Raw genomic sequence first — 20,327 nt, forward strand, 5'->3', positions numbered from 1 at the left:
CAACAGGCAGGTGGTGGAAATGGAGAGGCCTCTCATCAACCTGTACCTGTAGATAACTGACTTATGTTTGATATCATCCCCCAAATCCTGAGACGCAGAAATATCTGTAGCTATGAACCCCTTGGGCAACAACATATCACGCAGCAACACAATATGGATTAGGGCCACGTGACCAATGATCAGGTCAGTGGGTTTGGTCCTGTACTTGAGAAGGCACGTGAGGACATGGAAGAGAAGGAGGATGGCATTGGCCGAGATCCCAATGCCGACTTCAGAGAAAGCAGCATTTCTTATGGCTATGAAACTGGAAAGTTTGTTGTTTTTATTCATCTTATGGGGAAAATAAGCACATAGTTAATGTCTAGGGAGAAAAGCAACAAAAATATCACAAATATTACTACCTTCACCAATCTCAACCAACACTATTGCCGTCATCAAAATACGTGAATTAATTCTGATGCATCTTTTCCCCCTTCAGTACTGGACCCCCTCTTCACACCCTCCTGGAAGCCATCCCCACCCTCTCTCTTCTCCCATGACTATGCCGTCATGGCTGGACTATGATTCCCATTGCTGGGCCTCCATATTACTTCCATAGTACAACTCCCTATTATTGGAAGGCATTTTCTTATTTTTACCATAGTTCTGCTTCTTCATAGGCAGGAGCAATGAGTTGTTTCCATTTGTATTTGCAGAAACCTGGTAAAGTTCCAGGTACAGAACATAGGATGAGCTCTACTATTTGATTAAGGAGAATTTCACAGATGTGGAAATGAGACCCCCCTCATACAATGAGTATCAATGGTATAGCCATGTATACATTTATATTATCTCAGCGCTATCTTTATTTTGGTTGTTTATTGCCAGGCAAATACTCTTTTTTTTTTTTTTTTTTTTTTTTTGAGACAGTGTCTCACTCTGTCACCCAGGCTAGAGTGCAGTGGTGCGATCACAGCTTACTGCAACCTCCTCCTTCTGGGCTTAAGCAATCTTCCCACCTCAGCCTCCTGAGCATCTGGGACCACAGGGAAATACTCTTAATCATAAGAGACCAAATGTTGGTAAGTGTGGACTCTGAAGCCAAATGACTTGAATTTAAACCCCGATCTGGCATTTACTAAATGTGTGGTCTACAGTGGTCATCTATACACCTGAACCCTGATTATCTCAGCTGTAAATACAGAGAATCATATTACTTACTTCTAGAGATGTTATTTGTGTGAAAAAAATAAATGAATGTCTCAAATGTGGATAGTATTTGGCAAATAATGATCTCCACTGAAATTTCAACTATTATGCTTATATAATTCCTCGTACATGTGATTGAGAGAATGCAGTTATTTTAATAAATTTCCAGCTTCATTCATGCTTAAAAGGGCATGGAGAAATGCACACCAAAATAGCAGACTTTCAACAATCTCTGTTCTTAGGACATTGATGGGATTTAAAGTCTTTTCTCTGAATCCCTGAAGATAGTTATGTAGTTAAAACTCATGCCAGAAAACCCTAGTCTAAATGAGTAGAGTCAACTTATCAATTATTAGCAGGATCACATTCCAAAATTTCTTTTCTCTCCATTCTTAAGCACATGGAAACAGTGGTAACTAGCATCATAATTTAATTAGATTGGAATAATTTTTTCCACAGACATAATTAGAAGACATCGCTCCACTTCTACCATAAGAGATGGTTCTCCCTAGGAGTTCAAGCTTTCATGTCTTCCTGAAGTCAGAAAGGATATTTTCTCAGTCATGGGGCCCAAGTGTTAAAATTCTACTAGGAAATTTGGTAAGAGCTAGTTGTGGAATATTTCACTTGAGTAATATAGGTATCTACTTTATCTCAAACCTTATACATACATGACATTGCATAATTGGTCAAGTCACATATTTTCAGATTTGTCATCTGAAAATCAATAGTTTTCTCACCTACTTTCGGGCATATAGTTCTTTAGTGTATGTTACTGAAGAGAGGCTGAACTATTTAGGAGCTATGAACATAGGATAGCATTTATGAAGTCAGAGCCTAGGTGGGTACTTGATCTAAAACACTTGGACATTTTCTGTTTTCTAAAATAGAAAATTTATAGTAGGATTTTAAAAATCTTGTATTAATCAATTAAAGTATTAAAGTATTAAGTAATTAGTAATTATTAGTATTAAAGTATTAAGTATTAATCAATTAAAATGACACCACTTTCTTTATTCAAACATTTAGCAAAGTAAGGTTACTCCTGTGATATGCTCAGGAGAAACAACAAAAAACATTAATTATCCAGCTGTCTCTGAGATTTACCTGTCTCACGCTCTTTAAGCACACAGTGCTTAATGGTCTTCTGTGTCTTTCATGCACTTATAACATATATTAAATTGAAAGAAGTCCTATTTTCTACAATTCTATCTCATGTAAGTTACAAAATCTATCCTGAGGATGTTTTAAAAATATAGGATTGAGGCCTGGCACTGTGGCTCACGCCTGTAATCCCAGTACTTTGGGGGGTCAAGGCAGGTGGATCACGAGATCAGGAGATCGAGACCATCCTGGCTAACACGGTGAAACCCCGTCTCTACTAAAAATACAAAAAATTAGCCTGGCGTGGTGGCGGGTGCCTGTAGTCCCAGCTACTCGGCAGGCTGAGGCAGGAGAATGGCGTGAACCTGGGAGGCGGAGCTTGTAGTGAGCCAGGATTGCACCACTGCACTCCAGCCTGGGCAACACAGTGAGACTCCGTCTCAAAAAAAAACCAAAAACCATATATATGATTGAAAAGACACATAATAGCATTTACAGATAACACTTTAAAATAATGAGATAAGAAAATTAAAAATTCTAAACTTGTCTCTTTTTATTTTGGTGAAATACAAGTTTTTTGCTAATTCTTATTTTTTTTTAAATTGAGCCTTACAAATAACATAACGTTGTAAACCAATAAGTAGCATGTTTTCATATTTGTAAGTTTTGAGTATAGGACTAATATTTTCAGTATTTCTTAAGGGACTACAGTCCTGCCAACATAAATGTTTAAGGAAAGGCAGGAAAATGCAGATGCCATGAATTTTCAATAATATTCAGGAAACCATGTTTTAGGTAGATTATTGCTTCAAAAATACTGGAAAGTCTTATTTTTTTTCTGTAGCAGAAATTCCCCAGGTAGAGCTAGAAAACTTGATCTCCCTTTCCCAGAATATCAACTAAAGAAAGTGACATAATTTGATGCATTTCCAAGCATTTACTTTTATTTGCTCCCATGGAGTGCCAGGAAAGACAACAGAAAATAAAACTCTAATCACTCAACTGTCTCCAGCTTGTGAGATCACATGCAACTGTATCAGTGAAACATACACATCGAATATAAAGAGCTTAAATTTATATCAATATTATACAATATGTGAATAATATAAAGGTATGTAGCTATTTCTGTGCTACTAGATTGTTTTTATGAGAAAGCATTCTGGTGACTATGATGAACCCTTCATTAAACAAGCTGAAAGAAATCCTCTTAGTGTGTCCTCTCTCAGCTGGGCCTCATGACACTCACACCTGACTCACACCTGACAGCATGGTTTAGGATAACAGGAAACAGAATGAAGCCCTGTCCATCAGGAAGCTGAGCTAGAAGGCCCACCTCAAATTCAGCCCTTAGGAGTCATAGATGCTGAGACAGCACCTGGCTTGAGTGATGTGCCAAGCACAGAAATCACATTTTACACACTGAAGGAAACAAGCCACTCCTGAAGCTCTGGATGTAATGACATAGATCTCAGGAAATATAACATGGAACAAATTCTGAAAGAGGTCATATTTGAGAAGGCTTACTAGAAGAAGGAAAAGCTAAGTGGACAGAATAGGAAAAAAAAAAAACATAAATGGAGTAAGAGGTGTCAGTAGAAATCTGAGCATTGCTTTGAAAAGTCACCACCAGAATCTCCCAAAGTGGATAGTGAAGTGTGAGGTTCCTTCAGGAGAAAGGTAACACAGGTAGGACCCCCTTTACTACCCCGATCAAAGAAGCACCACTCTAGACACTGTATCATCCTGTCATTTATTGAACTCATGGGCAGTCCTGTGATACATGATGTCATCAAACACGCCACACACGCATGAAGAAGCCTCAGATCACTGCTCTTGAGCCAGTGGTCAGGAGAGCAGCGGAGACAGTAAGGGAAGGAGGAAACCCCCCAGTAGACCTCAGTCCAAGCTCGGTACTAATGCCCTTGTGGTATACAGGTCACAGGGGAAAGCAAGGAAGGGAGGGCACATCTGTGTTCTCTATCTGCAGCATCAGTGTAATCATGCACATCTCTCAGGGTTGAGATGATGTGCAAATACTACGATTCACATCCAGCACTTAGGAAGGTACCTTAGATACATGAAAGAGCATACTTTGGTTTGTCATTATCATACATGCCAAATTCGCCTTTACTGTCAACACAAAAGGGCTCTGAGAGGTGGTATTTACAATGCACCATGCAAGTACATTTGGAACCATGTGTATACAGAGCAAAATGCTCTACCTTGTGGCACAATTTGAGCTGAGAATTATAGAGAACTGTAGAGAAATGGCTGACACAGTCAGGGAAGGCAAAATCACCAACTAGATGCCAGTACAGAGATGCTGTGAAAACATGAATTCCAGGATAGAAGAAGAAAAACTTGAAAAATATTTGGTTGTATGAATGGGAGCTGTTTCCCTGAATAACTGTGGGTGAGAATTACATATTGCTTTTGCAAATTGAAAAGATTGTATACTTCACTTACACTTGGCTATTTGTAGGATCAATATTTTATGTGTATTTTGAGAAAAAAGAAGGGCAGGGAAATTATTATTCCGAGGTAAGGAAACAGGGAAATGCAGAGGTGCTTCATCACAAATACTGAACCAAAGACACAACAAATACTAACCCAAACAGTCCTGTGTGAGAATCAGTTTCCCTGATCAACCCAATTATGAAATAAAAGTGTGATTTTCTTGTTAAACAGCTTCCACTTCGATTTATCATCACATCACATTCTTTGTATTTTAGTAACAACAAAATGTACCTGCCTCTTAATTTTACTGGATTCTCTCCAAGATAATAACAATCTGGGTGGCCAGATGCAGTGGCTTAATCCTGTAATCCCAGCACTTTGGGAGGCCAAGGTGGGCAGATCACCTGAGGTCAGGAATTTGAGACCAGCCTGGCCAGCATGGTGAAACCCCGTCTCTACTAAAAATAGAAAAATTAGCTGGGTGTGGTGGTGTGTGCCTATAGTCCCAGCTGCTTGGGAGGCCAAGGCAGAAGAATCGCTTGAACCCAGGAGGCGGAGCTTGCAGTGAGCTGAGATTGCGACACTGCACTCCAGGCTGGGCGACAGAGCGAGACTCTGTCTCAAAAAAAATAAAATCTGGGAAGAGCTGTGCTCAAAACTTGCTCTAAGCTCCCTTGTCACATCGCATGGAGGGACTGGAAGTGTTGAAGTCATGTAGACAATACAAATTCTCTAATTTCAATCCCAAAATCAAATTAGTCCAATGCCACCTCGCACTTTGTAATGCCTCTACTCTGGAATGAGAGGTTCCTGCCACTTCCCGCGAGTTCAAAAGGGGCTCTGCGTGTCCTCTCCCCGCAGTGTGTGAGGCACCCTCATCCCTGGGGCTGCTCTCACAGGGAGCACGTGGCTTCCAGGTGGTACTGGTCATGTATCCCATGACTTCCATTCTCTCAGTTCAGGTTCCCAGATTTCTCTCAGATTAAATAAAATGTAGAATACCTCTTATGGCCATGGGGGAAGGGAGGAAATCCCTTTGGAGTCTATTTTTTCCCACTTTCCAGGAATCCCTAAAGTGGCCCTAAAAGTGACATAAATGTGCAGCCCGGCCCTGCTTATTGGTGGCCCAGACCCTTCAGGAGATGGAGAACACACACTGAGGGGTGGGAAGCTTTGCACTGAGAGGTTGAGGTACTGAGAAACCCAATCCCTGCGACTTCCAGGGCAGCAAAGGAGAAGTACATTATGACGGACCAGTGTGGTGTGAACAAAAGGTTCTCTGGCAGTAGAGGAACCCCCAGGCTTCAAATGTGATCATTCTGTGGAAGGGAAAATGTTATACGACTTGATCTTGAATAACTCTCAATTTTTAAAAAATTAGTTAGGAAGAAAGCAAGAAAGGGGCCAAAAATTCTCCCCATTCAAGGAGGTTGAAAGAGGAGAAAGTAAAATGCTGAGGCAAATACTTTAATATGTACCTTGCTAGGCAAAATACAGACCACCGAGGTTATTGGCTTAATAAAAAGTGCCATAAGCCATCACTTGTCTGTAGGTAATATGAGCTGACCCAGTCCATGGCATGTGGGGTCTACTGCCCAGGTCAGCCCTTGCTGCCCCTCATCAGAAATCTGGAGCACTTGATCTGTGGCTGCCAACCAGACAGGCTGAGCAGTAGGTGGATGGGCATAAAGGGTGGTAACCACACATGCCAAGCAACAAAGTTTGTCTCCTACAGTGGGCAGCAGAGAGGCCCCATCTAGCAGACACAGCAGCCAGCTAAGTTCAGCTCTTCTTCAAGCAGCAATCTGTAAGCAAGTAAGAAAGTCATCAGAGCTGCTAGTTACGCCTACGTTCCCAGGTTTGAAAAGAAATTTTCTTTATCACTTTCTACAATTAAGCAACACCATTCTAAAGGTGTGCATTGGACATGAAAAAAAATCATTATTGGTTTTTCTTTTTTCTTCTTGCAATGTAGAATTTTTTTTAAACATAGAAAATATACAGAATAACTTAGTGAATATGTATTCATTTGCAAGCTTCAGCAATTATAAACTTTCTGCCACTTTTTTTAGCTTTATTGAGGTATAATTGACAAAAATTGTATATATTTAAGGTATATAACATGATTTGATATACATATACTTTGTGAAATGATGACCACAATCGAGCCACTTAAAACATCCCTCACCTCAGGTAGTTATCTTTTCCTTGTTGTAGACAGAACCCTTAAGATCTACTCTTCTAGCAAATTTCAAGCACGCAATACACTATTAACTATTGTCACCATGCTCTACACAAGGGCCCCAGAACCTGCTCATCTTATAGCTGAACGTTTGTACCCTTTGACTAACATCTCCCCAATTTCTCCATCCCTCAGTTCCTGGGAACCACCATTCTACTCTCTGCTTCTACGAGTCTAACTTTTGTAGATTCCACATATAAGTGAGATCATACAATATTTGTCTTTCTGTGTCTGGCTTATTTCACTTAGCATAATGCCCTCCAGGTTCATCCATGTTGCTGCAAATGGCAGAATTTCCTTCATTTTTTATGGCTGAATAGCATTCTGTTGTATATATACAGTATACCACAGTTTCTTTATCCATTCATCTGCTGATGGACACCTAGGATGATTCCATATATTGGCTATTGTGAATAATGCTGCAGTAAATATGGGGGTGCAGATATATCCTGAAGATACTATTTTCTTTAGATATGTATCCAAAACTGGGATCGCTGGCTCATATGGTAGTTCTAGGTTTAACTTTTTGAGGAAGCTCCATACTGTTTTCCAGAACGGCTGTACTAATTTACATTCTCACCAACAGGCTACAAGGTTTTCCTTTTCTCCATGTCTTCACCAGCACTTGTTAGCTTTTGTCTTTTTGATGTCTCATGTGGTTTTGATTCGCATTTCCCCAATATCAGTGATGTTGAGCACCTTTTCATATTCCTGTTGGCCATTTGTGTGCCTTCTCTGGAAAAATGTCTGTTCAGGTCCTTTGCCCATTTTTAAGTCAGGTTGTTTGTTTTTTTTTTTTTCAATTGGGCTATATGAGTTCCTTATGTATTAATTCTCCATTCTTTTATCATCTATATCTCCACCCACTGGCTATAATCCCTTTGTTAATCATCTTCATTCTCCTCCTCATCCTTATCATTTTATAATTCAGTGTAGAATCAAAATCTACTTTATTTAAATATACAAACCTTAGCCATACAATTTTGATAATTGAAGCACTTGTGCAATTCACATGCCTATTACAATATAAAACATTTCCATTGACTCAGAAAGTTCACTCATATCCCTTGCCAGTCAAGTCCTCCCACTCTAGAGGTACCACCATTCTGATCCTTTTCTCCTTAGATTATTTTTTAGTTTTCTAGGACATAGAACTGAAATATGGCACTATTTACTCTTTTGTGTCTAATAATGTCTGAGAAATTAATCCATGTTACCATGTGTTTGAGTGTTATTTTTGCTTTTATTTTAGAGTAGTGTTCGATTGAATTAAAATACCACAATTTGCTCATTCACTTGCTTCTTAACATGAAGAACATTTGGGTTCTTTCCAATTTTTGGCTATCATGAATGCTACTTTGAAAATTCATGTACAAGTCTTTTTTACGGTGATGTTTTCAGTTCACTTGGGTAAATATATTAGTGTGCAATTGTTGAATAAAAAGGTAAGTGTAAGTCTGGGTGTGGTGGCTCACACCTGTAATCCTAGCACTTTGGGAGACCAAAGAGGGTGGATCACTTGAGGCCAGGAGTTCGAGACCAGCCTGTCTAACATGGCGAAACCCTGTCTCTACTAAAAATACAAAAATTAGCTGGGCATGGTGGTGGGCGGCCGTAATCCCAGCTACTCACGAGGCGGAGGTTGCAGTGAGCCAAGATCGTGCCATTGCACTCCAGCCTGGACAAGAGCAAAACTCTGTTTCAAAAATAAATAAATAAAATAAAAATAAAATTAGAAAATGTTTTTTAAAAATACAAAAAGTAGCTGGGTGTGGTGGCACGCACCTGGAGTCTCAGCTACTTGGGAGGCTGGGGCACGAGAATTGCTTGAACCCAAGAGGCAGAGGTTGCAATGAGCCGAGATTGGGCCACTGCACTCCAGCCTGGGTGACAGAGGGAGACCCTGTCTAAATTAAAAAAAAAAACAAAAAACAAAAAACAAGAAGGCAAGTGTATATTTGACTCAATTAAACTGCTAAAACTTTTCCCAAAGTCATTGTATCATTTTACATTCCCACCAGCAATATGTGAGATGATGGTTGACTCACATTCTTGCCAATATTTTTGTTGTTTCAGCCTTTTTCATCTTAGATATTCTAGTGAATGTCTAATGAAATCTCATTGGCATATTTATTGCATTTCTCTAAGGACTTTTGGTAGTGAGCAATTTTTCATTTATTGGCTACCTATTTGTCTTGTTTTGTAAAGTCTCTGTTTATGTCTTTTTATACTAGAGTTTAAGGGGTTCTTTGTATAATGTAGATACAAATCTAAATAAAGCAGGTAAGTGCTTTCTGAATATTTTCTCAGCATATGGCTCTTATTAATATTTTAAAGTGTGACTTGATGAATGTGATTTTTATGAAACCTAATTTATTGTTTTTTGTTATGGCTATTGCTTTTTGTGTCTTTAGAAATCTCTGCCTATTTTTAAAAATTTTTTTATAGTAGCAAACAGAATTTAATATCAAATTAAAAGAATCATACACCATGACCACGTGGGGTTTATTCCTGAGACGCAAGAGTAGTTCAACATATGAAAATCAATTAATTTGATACATCACAATAAAAATAAAGATTTAAATTGTAAAGATAGTATCGTATTTTTTCTGCTAAAATCTTTATATTCTTAGCTTCTGTAGGTAAATGTATTATCTGTCTTGAGTTAAACTTTGTGTATACTGTGAGGTGCTAATCAAGGTTCATTTTTCTCATGTGGATATCCAGTTATTTCAACATCATTTGTTGAAAAACTTTCCTTTTCGTGGGATTGGTTTGTACCTTTGTCAGAAATCAGTTGGCCATATACACAGAAGGTATATCTCTTTGGTATCTATTTGATTCCATTAATATATGTATCTGTCCTTCTGACAATACCACACTGTTCTAATTAGAGTCCCTGTGTAATAAGACTGGAAGTGAAATGGTATAAGTCCTCCAGCTTCATTCTTTTTCAGGATTGTTTTGGATAATGAAATATTTGCCTTTCCAATACAGTTTACATTAAGTTTATCAAGTTCTATAGAAAATGCGGCTGAGATTATGATTGAGTTTGCAATGAATGTTTAAACTGATATGTTTCTGAGAATTGAAATCTCAGAAACTTTGTGACTTCCTATACTGAACAGAGGACATCTATTTACTTAGGGCTTTTAAAGTATCTCCCAGAAGAACTGGCACAGATCCTACTGAAACTACTCCAAAAAATCAAGGAGAAGGGACTCCTTCACTCATTCTACAAAGCCAGCATCATCCTGATATCAAAATCTGGCAGAGACAGAAAGAAAAAAGAAAACTTCAGGCCAATTTCCCTGATGAACATAGAAGCAGAAATCTTCAAGAAAATATGAGCAAACCACATCTAACAGCACATTAAGAAGTTGATTCGCTATGATGAAGTAGGCTTTATTCCTGGGATGCAAGGTTGGTTCAACATATACAAATCAATAAATGTGATTCACCACAGAAATGAAATTAAAACCAAAAACCATATGATCATCTCAATAGGCACAGAAAAAGGTTTGGATAAAATCCAACATCCCTTCATAGTAAAAAACCATCCACAAACTAAGCATCAAAGGAACATACCTCAAAATAAGAGCTGTCTGTGACAAACCCACAGCCAACATGATACCAAATGGCATTCCTCTTAAGACTTGGAACAAGGCCAGGCGCGGTGGCTCAACGCCTGTAATCTCAGCACTTTGGGAGGCCAAGGTGGGCGGATCATGAGGTCAGGAGATCAAGACCATCCTGGCTAACACGGTAAAACCCCGTCTCTACTAAAAATACAAAAAATTAGCCGGGCGTGGTGGCAGGCGCCTGTAGTCCCAGCTACTTGGGAGGCTGAGGCAGGAGAATGGCGTGGACCCGGGAGGTGGAGCTTGCAGTGAGCCGAGATTGCGCCACTGCACTCCAGCCTGGGCGACAGACCGAGACTCTGTCTCAAAAAAAAAAAAAAAAAAGACTTGGAACAAGACAATGATGCCCACTCTCACCACTCCTATTCAACATAGTACTAGAAGTCCTAGCCATAGCAACCAGGCAAGAGAAAGAAATAAAATGCATCGAAATAGGAAAGGAAAAAAATCAGTAGCATTTCTATACATTAGTAACATTCAAGCTGTTACAAATACGTAATAAGTCATTCGGTTAATAGGGTTGCTCCTAAAAAAAAAAGAATGTGTTATAAGCCATGTATAAAGTAACCTTTTAAATGTGTAACTGAGTTTATAAAATAGTATGGGAAATTCTCAGGGGATTAAAATGAAGAAGAATCTGGAACTGGGAAACCAGTTGGGTTTCCAAATTGGGAAGGCAATCCCATTTACAATAGCCACAAAACAAATAAAATACCTAAGAATTCATCTAACCAAGGATGTGAAAGATCTCTGTAAGGAGAACTACAAAACCCTGCTGAAAGAATTCACAGATGACACAAATTTAAAAACATTCCATGCCCCTGGATTGGAAGAATTAATATCATTTAAATTGCCCAAAGCAATCTACAGATTTAACATTATTCCTATGAAACTACTAACTTCATTTTGCACAGAAGTAGAAAAAACTATTCTAAAATTCATATGAAAACAAAAAAGAGCCCAAATAGCCAAAGCAATCCTAAGCAAGAAGAACAAAGCCAGAGGCATCCCATTATCCAACTTCAAACCATACTATAAGGCTATAGTAACCAAAACAGGATGGTACTGGTGCAAAAACAGACACATAGATCATTGGAACAGAATAGAGAACCCAGAAATAAAGCTGCACACCTACAACCATCTGATCTTTGACAGAGTCAACAAAAATAAGCAATGGGGAAAGGACTTCATATTCAATAAATGGTACTGGGATAACTGGCTAGCCAGATGCAGAAGAATGAAACTGGACCCCTACCTATCACCATATACAAAAATTAAGATGAATTAAGATTTAAATGTAAGACCTCTAACTATAAAATTCCTAGAAGAAAACCTAGGAAATACCATTCTGGATATCAGCCTTGGCAAATAATTTGTGGCTAAGTTCCCAAAAGCAACTACAACAAAAACAAAAATTGACAAGTAGGACCTAATTAAACTAAAGCGCTCTTGCACAGCAAAAGAAACTATCAACAGAATAAATGGACACCCAGAGAATGGAAGAAAAATTTGCAAACTATGCAATTGACAAAGTCTAATGTCCAGCATCTCTAAGGAATTTCAACAAATTTATAAGAAAAAAAAGCAACCCCATTAAAAAGTGGGCAAAGGACATAGACAGTTCTCAAAGGATGGCATACAAATGGCCAAATATGAAAAAATGGTCAATATCACTAATCATTAGAGAAATGCAAGTCAGAACCACAATTAGGTATCATCTCCCACCAGTCAGAATGGCTGTTATTAAAAAGACAAAAAATAACAATGCCAGTGAGGCTGCAGAGAAAACGGAAAACTTACGTACTATTGGTGGCAATGTAAATTAGTTCAGCCACTGTGGAAAGCTGTTTGGAGATTCCTCAGAGAACTAAAAACAAAACTACCATGTGACTCAGCAATCCCATTACTGGGGGTATGCCCAAAGGAAAAGAAATTATTCTACAAAAAGGACACAACCACTTCTATGTTCATTGCAGCACTGTTCACAATAGCAAAGACATGGAATCAACCTAGGTGCCCATCAATGGTGGACGGGATAAAGAAAATTTGGTACGTATAGCCCGTGGAATACTATTCAGTCACAAAAGAGAATGAAATCGTGTCCTTTGCAGCAATATGGTTGCAGCTGGAGGACATTCTCCCAAGTGAATTAACACAGGAACAGAAAACCAAATACTGCATGTTCTCATTATAAGTGGAAACTTAAACATTGGGTACTTAGGGACATAAAGATGGGAACAATAGGCACTGGGGACTACTAGAGGAGAGAGGGAGATGGGGGCAAGGACTTAATGGAAAACCACCTATTGGGTACTATGCTGACTACCTGGGTGACAGGATCGTTCATATCCCCGAACCTCAGCATCACACAATATACTCATGTAACAAAGACCTGCATATCTATCCCCTGAATCTAAAAGTTAAAATTACTTAAAAAAAAAAAAAAAAAGAAAAGAAAACAAAACAAAAAAAACCCAAAAACCTAAGGGGAACCTGGTTTCCTAGTTCCAGATTCTTCTTCATTTTAATCCCCTGAGAATTTCCCATAGTATTTTATAAAGTCAGTTACACATTTAAAAAGTTACTTTATACATGGCTTATAACATATTCTTTTTTTTTTAGGAGCAACCCTATTAATGACTTATTACATATTTGTAACAGAAGGTCCTTCTGTGTCTCTAGTCTGTTATGTCAGCAGAAAAACCACTACTGTACATTTAAGAGAAAAGTGTCTAAGACGTTTATGTTAGGCCACAGAGTCTCATGAGAAATACTGATTTTGTGATGTCCAATGCTCCTTCTGTTATTATAATAAGCATTTTATGCTTTTTTTAATGTTTCTTATGTTTTATGCTGTGTTTCTAATTCAAAAATTGAATACTTTACTTTCTGTGCTTCATAATATTAGGACTTGCTGTCCCCGTTTTAACAAAAAAGATATTTGTATAAATTGAATTATTTATATCCAGGGTGTATAAAGCTAGTAGTTCCTACAGTTCAGGAACTGAACTCAAGATATGTATCCTTAATACTTCCTTCACAGAAAATTTGTTCCTGTCCCAAACTTCAGTTTTGATATCTTTCACTGTCCCAAAGTCATTTAGGTTGGAGTTTAACATGCTCTAAGTAGATAGGCAATTTTTATCGACTATCCTTTTGTTGTTAATACCTTATATTTTATATCTTGTATTATAATTTGCTTAATTATAATGAGGATAGAGATCATGGCCTATTATATATCGATTTGACATAATTTACTAATTGGTTAGTCTAATTTATGGTCATTATTGAAATATTCTTTGGGTGCCAGAAAAAATGTGCAATCTCTTTTTATGAGATACAGTGTTATATGTTCATTTGTTCAAACTTTTAAATTATATAATTCATTTCTGAAGTAACTAAAGAAAAAAGTCTGAATAAATCAAGTCATTAAAGCAACTGAATCATTAGTAAAAATCCCTCTGAACCAAAAAATAGGATTGTAGGAATTTTTTTAATGTTGTAAATGTATAATCCTTAAATAATAAAATATAAAAATATAAATAAAATTAAAATAATTTTAAAATATGGAAAGATACTCAACTCATTTTATCAGACTGGAATAACCTTAAGACCAAAACAGAGTAAACAGAGCTAAATAAGAGAAAATTATATACCAATTGTATTGTGCACACTGATGGACTTTTCATAAATAAATGTCAGAAAATAAAATTCAGCAATGATTTAACCATAAGACTACATAATAAAATATTATCTCAATAATGCAAGGTGAGTTCAGTATCACAAAATCTGTCCAAGTAAATGACCACATTATTATATTAAAGGAAAAATATGATCATATCTATATATGCAGAAGAATATAATCTAGAAAGTTTGGTATTCATTCACAATAAAATATTTTAGCAATCCAAATGAGAAGACAACTTCTTTAAATGGTCTACGAGCATATCTTTGGAAAACTTTTTTTTTTTTTTTTTGAGATGGACTCTTGCTGTGTTGCCCAGGCTGGAGTGCAGTGGTGTGATCTCGGCTCACTGCAAGCTCCACCTCCCGGGTTCACACCATTCTCCTGCCTCAGCCTCCCGAGTAGCTGGGACTATAGGCGCACACTGCCACGCCCAGCTAATTTTTTGTATTTTTAGTAGAGATGGGGTTTCACCGTGTTAGCCAGGATGGTCTCGATCTCCTGACCTTGTGATTCGCTGGCCTCGGCCTCCCAAAGTGCTGGGATTACAGGCGTGAGCCACCGTGCCCGGCCGGAAAACATTTTTAAAGATAAGGAAGTAGAAACATTCCTTTTAGAGTCATTAGTATGTCCATGGTGCTGATGTGAAATTCTGCTATTCAGTATTGTAAGGGATGCTCTAAAGGAAAAAAATTAAGTCTATTGGAAAGGAAAATCACCTTTTTCACATCATACGATTTTCAAAATGTAATATTCAACAGTAAGAATGAGAAACCTGTAGAAATAAGGAGTTACTTCAGCAAGATGGCTATATATAGAATCCATATTCAATCAACAGTATTCTCATTCCCTAGCAAATACATAATAGCAAATGCAATTTTTAAAAAGAATACCATTCATAGTTCATGGTACCTAGGACAAATATATAAAAACTTAAATGGAAAACTTAATAAAAACACAAATGAAGGCCCAAATAAGAGTTATGCTATAGTCATGCATAGGAAGACACAGAATCCCCTGTATAACAATTAGCCCCCAAATTAATAAACAATCAAAATTCAAAAGGATTACATTAGAAATTTACAATCCGATCTTAAAATTAATATTAGAGAACAAGCAGCCAGAATAACAATAAACATTGGAGACAGAAGAAGAAAAGAGAAGAGAAAGGAAGTAGGGAAGGGAGAGGATAAAAATAAGAGGAGAAATAAAGGACAGAAAGCTTGGCTTGTTAGATATCAAGTATAATTTCAAGTTACAGTAAATAAAACCATGTGGTGTTCATGTAGGTTTATACAATTAGACCAATGAATCAGAATGTCGAGAAACTAATCCACCCATATGTGTAAACTTAGTGTTGACAGAGGTGGCACTTTAAGTCAATTATCAAATATGGTGGGACAATTGGCTATCCACATGGAAAAACAAAAAAGACTCCTACTTTGCAAATGCCCCCAAAATATTCCAAGGGATCTCTGAAGTTATATTTCTCCTTATTATCTTTTGAGAAATTGATGTTAAAGAATAATAATTATTATATTAAAAAGAATTAACCTTACCAAAGCCACCACTTAGCTTATACAAAATGGGAGTTTATTGATGTATTTGAAGCCACTATGTATCTTTTTCTGAATGCATGGAACCAAAAATCTCCTAAATAAATCACGTGTTGTTATTTATCTTTTCATTTTAAAGTTTTTGCTATATATTATACAATTATATCTTAAGATTTTTGTTAATTTCACAGCTTATATATATATATATGGAATCATTCTGGATTCATTCCTGGAAAGTTGTTTTCTATACTAAGCCTTCTGTTTTGAGAATAATCCTTGTTGACATGTGAAGCTGTAGTTCATCAGCACTTCTTATAGAATGACATTGCATGAATCAAACAAAATATCTTTACCCAATCTTTTAGGAACATGTAAACAAGGCTCCTTTGAATATTGTTTTAGATGTTTCCTGGTCATCAATAGATGCCAAAGAGCTTATGGTCACACTAAAGGTGGGGTCACTTAGTCTGTGGAGCTGCAGGGTTCTTTTTGGGAGGTGGGAGGAAGGGAGATGAGTTTTGTTATTTTGGGGTTTTCAAGCATTGAAACCAAAGGCCAAATAATAAACAGCCTTTACATTTTAAAGTAAAATTCATTTTATTTGCAGCATACACTTGTATGGTAGACTGTGAACGACAATTTTATGACATTTATACACAGTATAATGGCTACATCTGCTATTTGTCTTTAAAATAAAAAAATGAAAGAAAAGCCCAACTTTGAATACATGGCCAAGATAAAGACCATGAATTGGTCATTCCTAAAAATGCAACAGATAGGCTGCTAGATTACATTCTTTGCACTTTTTTTATGGGCATTTTAAAATCAGTATTTAAACTGAAGACGTTGTCATGTTTTATCAATTTAATGAATTTGAAAGTGACTGCTCTGTACATCATGACCTTAACAATGTTGATGCTATAAGTGAAAGTTCACTGTCATCTATATACTAAATTTATGGGTGCTTCTAACTTAAAGTTATGACTGCAGATTATCCCCCACAGCCTTAGTCCAGGGATGTGGCTCTATGCAGGTGCAGTATGCAGTTATGTGGAACCTTGCTTTCTAGTGCTGGGGAAAAAAAGATGTCTCTAATTACTGGTTTCAATAAACACGAATCCAGACTGCTTACAATTTTTGGTGGCTTTCTTTATGGTAAATCATCTGACTGGAGATAGATTAAATTGTCTGCGAATCGTATGGGGTATCTGATCATGTAACTAAAAATGTTTACCTCTCTCACTTGAAATTATCAGAAATTCTGGAAAGAATAACATTGTAAAGCCATATTTATTTTTTATTTTACTTTTTGGAGACAGGAGTTGCCGAGGCTGGTCTTAAACTCCTGGCCTCAAATAGTTCTCCCGCCTTGGCCTCCCGAAGTGCTGGACTTATAGGTGTGAGGACCACACACAGCCTGGCTTTTTGTTTTTTTGAGTTTCTTCACATTACAGCTGTCATCGTGAGTATGAAGGTGGTAGGTATCCCAGTGACTAATGATGTTAAGGAGCATCTTATGATGTGCTTACTGGCCATTTATGTATCTTTGGAGAAATGTCTATTCAAATTCTGTGCTCATTTTTAAATTAGGTTATTTGCCTTTTGTGTTTTTTGTGTTTGTTTTTGAAACAGAGTCTCACTTTGTTGTCCAGGCTGGAGTGCAGTGGCATGGTCATGGCTTATTGCAGCCCCGGCTTCCCAGGCTCCCAAGTGTCTTCCTGCCTCAGCCTCCCAAAGTGTTGGGATTACAGATGTGAGCCACCACACCCAGCCTATTTGACTTTTTATAATTGGGTTGTAAGAGTTCTTTATGTATTCTGGGTACTATACTATTAACAGTTATAGCTGTGTCCTTCTGACATGCCCCCATTCATCTTTGAGCATTTTCTTACTTTCTGGCACAAAAAGATGTTCCAGGCTCATCTTGCATTTCCCCTGCCTTTGACCTGGAATCAGCCATTTTTCCAAGGAGCCCTTTTAATGAGAGATTGGTTTTTGGAAACCAAGATCTGGACTATAGGCATACTTAATTTTACTGAGTGCTGTAACTTGTAGGCCTGTTGAGTGGACATACCATATCTACTTTTTCACTTAACATTGCCTGCAAGTTGGTTTATATTAGTTCATGGAGATGTTTATTCTTGTTTATGGCTACATAGTACTCAATTGTGTAATGTACCGTGGTTATTCAACCAGTCTCCTGTAGATAGGCATTTAGGATGTTTGCAGTCTTGTATTATTACATCTAATGCTGCAATGAATAACCTTGTGCATATCTTGTTTTTTATTTGTGGAGATGTGGATTCAGGGTAAATTCCGAGCAGTGGGCTTACCTACTCAAAAGGTAAATGCGCATCTGTAGTTGTTGTTAGATAGTCTCAAAATCCCTTTCATAGAGGTCACACCAGTCTGCATGCCTGTCAGCACTTGCACAGATTATTAATTCATTGTTACATTTTGCTTAAAATTGAGTTAGGAAGTTTGGTGAATAAATGTTTTGGGGACTTTTTTTTTTAAAAAAAAGATATTTCCTGGTCATATGTGCCATATTTTCTCTATGGTCCATACCACAGAATTTGCTTGTTTGTAAATTATGCCTGTGTTTATTTACATTCATTTATGCTAAATTGTTTTCCAAATAGTTTTATAAATTTACCTCCCATACCAGTAATGTGTAAGAGTTTTCCTCTTAGCCAACACTGTGATCAATGTTTTTCATTTTCCTCAATTTGGTAAGTTTGAAATTGTAACTTGTTTTATTTTCTATTTTGTATTTCCTTGATGAATAATGAGGATAAATATATTTCCAAATGAACGTTAGACATTCTTGTTTCATTTTCTGTGAATAGTCTGTTCATGTCTTTTGCCCATTTTCCTATTGGGTTATCTGTAGTTTTATTATTAGGAGTCCATTAGATATTCTATATATTAATTGTTTGCCAATCATATGTGCTACAAATACCTTCTCTGGGTTTGCAACTGTTTTTTACCCTGTTTATGGTATCTTTTTCCAAGGTTTAAACTTTTTATTATAGAAAAACTTGAAATACACACAAAAACAGAAAGGATAGTATAATATTAGCTTTGCATTCATTACCCTGCTTCAAAAGTCATGAACTTATGGCCAATCTTCTTTTTTCTACACCTACGACTTCTCCATCTTATGTTGAAACAAATCCCATTAGTAATATAACTTCATCAACAAAAGTCAATATATTTCTATCAAATGTAGGGATTTTCCTTTTTAAACATAATCACAGTGGCATTACCATAACTGAAAATTTAACAGTATTCGATATATTAAGTGTTCAATGCTCACATTTTCCTGAGATATATCCATTAACAATATAACCTTGGGCTAGTTATTTCATGAAAAAGGCAAGGAATGAAATTTCTGCTTTTCTGGCTCCACTGTGAAAATCTAAGAGCTGCTTTTAGCTGTAGCCAGCCTGTTCATGTGCAATTACTATGCCATTTTATATCAGACTTCAGATTTTAACTTCATAATATTTTAGTAACTCATAATGTCTCAAAACTACAAGAAAGCAGCCGTTATGTGAAAATGAGTCTCTGCTGGGCATGATGGCTTACACCTGTAATCCCAGTGTTTTGGGAGGCTGAGGCAGGAGAATTGCTTGAGGCCGGAAGTTTGAGACTAGCCTGGGCAACATAGTGAGACCCCATCTCTACAAAAATTAAAACTTAGCCAGTCATGGTGGAGCACGCCTATAGTCTCAGCTACTTGGGAGGCTGAGGTGGGAGAATCATTTGAGCCCAGGAGTCCAGGGCTGCAGTGAGCTATGATTGTGCCACTGCACTCCAGCCTAGGCAACAGAGTGAGACCCTGTTTCTAAGATAAATACATGTTAAAATCTGTACAGTCCTAGAACTAAGGACTAGAATGTAGTGTTCTATTAAGAAGCTTGGCTGATATGCTGCACTTGCCTATATCACAAAAATACAAAACAGGCTGAGCATTCCAGCGCTTTGGTAGGCTAAGGCAGGAGGATCGCTTGAGCCCAGGAGGTTGAGCCTGCAGTGAGCCATGATTATGCCACTGCACTCCAGCCTGGACAACAGAGCGAAACTCTCTTAAAACACAACACAACAAAACAAAACAAAACAGACATAAAACATTGTGTTGGTAATTGCATTTCCAAATCAGTGTTATTTTGAGCAGCCTTTGTTTCAATTATTGCTGTTCTTTAAAAATTATCAACTTGCATTTATCTGAATCATTAACTCTTTGATCTATTGGTGTTCTTACATTTAAAGATACACAGCAACTTAAATATGAATTATCCAAACCCCTTGTAGTAAAGCATAATCTCCACCCACTTCCAATTGCTTATACGGTGCCAATTCCTTATCACCAATTTGTTTTTCCAGTGATAAGTGGAAAAGGATGGAACCCTTTGCCTAACCCAAGTCGAGTTGGGCAGACAGTTTGAGAA

General features: G+C 37.3%; 1 pseudogene; it reads left to right on the plus strand.

Moving 5' to 3' along the window:
• Nucleotides 1-18,688, plus strand: part of LOC100982930 (FYVE, RhoGEF and PH domain-containing protein 5-like) — a 176,429-nt pseudogene extending 157,741 nt beyond the window's left edge.
• Nucleotides 18,689-20,327: the final 1,639 nt, after the last annotated feature.

The sequence above is a fragment of the Pan paniscus genome, chromosome 2 (assembly GCF_029289425.2).
Source record: "Pan paniscus chromosome 2, NHGRI_mPanPan1-v2.0_pri, whole genome shotgun sequence".
In the NCBI taxonomy this organism is placed as follows: Eukaryota; Metazoa; Chordata; class Mammalia; order Primates; family Hominidae; genus Pan; species Pan paniscus.